General features: G+C 51.5%; 1 pseudogene; it reads right to left on the minus strand.

Moving 5' to 3' along the window:
- Positions 1 to 341: 341 nt before the first annotated feature.
- Positions 342 to 1,057, minus strand: LOC118667938 (annotated as a pseudogene).
- Positions 1,058 to 1,966: the final 909 nt, after the last annotated feature.

Below are 1,966 nucleotides of genomic sequence, written 5' to 3' on the forward strand. Positions count from 1 at the left end.
GGAAAACAAATTTCCAACAAGATATGAATGAACTCATCCCACCCTCTTATTCATTTGGAACTCCCCCCGCCCTCATGCTCAAAAGCAAAGTGCACACTTGAGATCTCCCTCTGTACAGTCAGCCAAGTTGCCAGGTTCCAGGAGCCCTGGAATCCATGACCTCACTCTGGGGCTGAGGCTTTAAACGCTCTGCCCTTAGGACTCTCTGTCGCCCCAGCAGTCTGGGGTGTGGAGGAAACTGAACCGTTTAGGTGGCTGTTGCCTACAGGAGCCCTTCTCATCAAACATACAAAAGGGAAAAACAAATGAGAAATGTCCCTTGAGCACACACACTCCAGAAATCAATACCAACAAGCCACAAACTGGTGCTCCCCCACCCTTGGCAGCGGGACTGGAGGAGCAAAAAGAGAAAGTGTTTCTTTCCTCCTTTTGGAGAGAGAACCCAGTTGCGTCCTGTGGCTGCAGTGGGTGGTCCTGGGCCACAGTGGTGCCACCATGTGCCCCTGCAGTATGACCATAAGATCCTGAGCCCCTCTCCCTTGCGACAGCTCCAGAGGTGTGAGCCCCCTGGTGTCCCTGTGATGGAGATCAGACTCGGCAGCCAGGAAGCTGACCACAGTCGTGTGGCCCTCTTGCACGGCCAGGTGGATGGGGAGCGACCCCGTGTTGTCAGGGGCGTTCACATCAGCACCGTGCTCCACCAACACCTTCAGCGTGTCGAGGAATCCGGGGCGGGCTGCATCGTGGGCCGGAGGGGTGCCGGAGGTGTCCTGGACATTGGGGCTGGCGCCTTGTTTCAGGAGCTCCAGGGCGATGGTGGGGCTGCCAAACATCATGACCTGCTGCACCGTCTTGCCGAATTGGTTCAGGGCGTCGGGGTGCACCAGCTCGCGGTGCAGAAGGCGGCGCAACCTCCCGCACGTCGCCTCGGGCCGCGGCCCTGCTCAGCCGGTCGCCGGCGCGGACCTCCTCCAGCAGCATGGCGACACCGGCGTGGGAAGCCCCCCGCCCCACCCGGCACGGTCAGGGCGGGGGCAGCCACCGGTGCTGGCCCCCACCGCCCCCCGGCAGAGCTGCCAGCCGGCGCCGGGCTCCTGGACTGGCTCGCCAGTCCGGGCTCCGCCGCGACCCCCACCGCCCCCACCCCCGGCCGGCTCCTCCCCGCTGTCAGCCGGCAGGTAGCGAGGGGCTGGGACGATTTTCCTTCTTTTGTCTTTTAACCTTTATTTTAGCTTTACTTTTGGTTGATCCACTGCTTTCACTAAGTGCTTTTGTCAGGAATTTAGAAATTTTTTTTTTTTTTATATTTTCTTATCCATATTATTGATCTTTTCTATTCTTTTTAAAGAAGTTCCTTTAACATTGCTTGTAATACTGGTTTAGTGGTGATGAACCTCTTTAGGCTTTTTCTTGTCTGTGAAACTCTTTAGAACAATATTGGTTGTAGGTCCTTTCTTTTCATCACTTTGACTATTTCATGCCAATTCCATCTAGGCTACAAAATTTCTGTTGAGAAATCTGACAGTCTTATGGGACCTCCCTTGTAGGTAACTAACTATTTCACTTGCTGCTTTCAAGATTCTTGCTTTAACCTTTGCCATTTTAATTATGATGTATCTTTGTGTGTGCCTCTTTGGGTTCATCTTGTTAGGGACTCTCTGTGTTTCCTGGACTTTTATGACTTTTTTCTTCACCAGGTTAAGGAAGTTTTTAGTTATTTCTTCAAATAGGTATTCAATCCTTTTGTCTCTCTTCTTCTGGTACTCCTATGGTGTGAATGTTGCTATGCTTGATGTTGTCCCAGAGGTCTTTAAACTATCTTCATTTTTAAAATTCTTAAAAAAAAAAAATATAATATATATGTTTCAGAGAGGAAGGGAGAAGGAGAGAGATGTAGAAATATCAATGATGAGAGAGAATAATTGATTGGCTGCCTCCTGCATGCCCTATCCTGGGGATCAGGCCC

The sequence above is a fragment of the Myotis myotis genome, unplaced genomic scaffold (genome assembly GCF_014108235.1).
Source record: "Myotis myotis isolate mMyoMyo1 unplaced genomic scaffold, mMyoMyo1.p scaffold_m19_p_1, whole genome shotgun sequence".
NCBI classification, from domain to species: Eukaryota; Metazoa; Chordata; class Mammalia; order Chiroptera; family Vespertilionidae; genus Myotis; species Myotis myotis.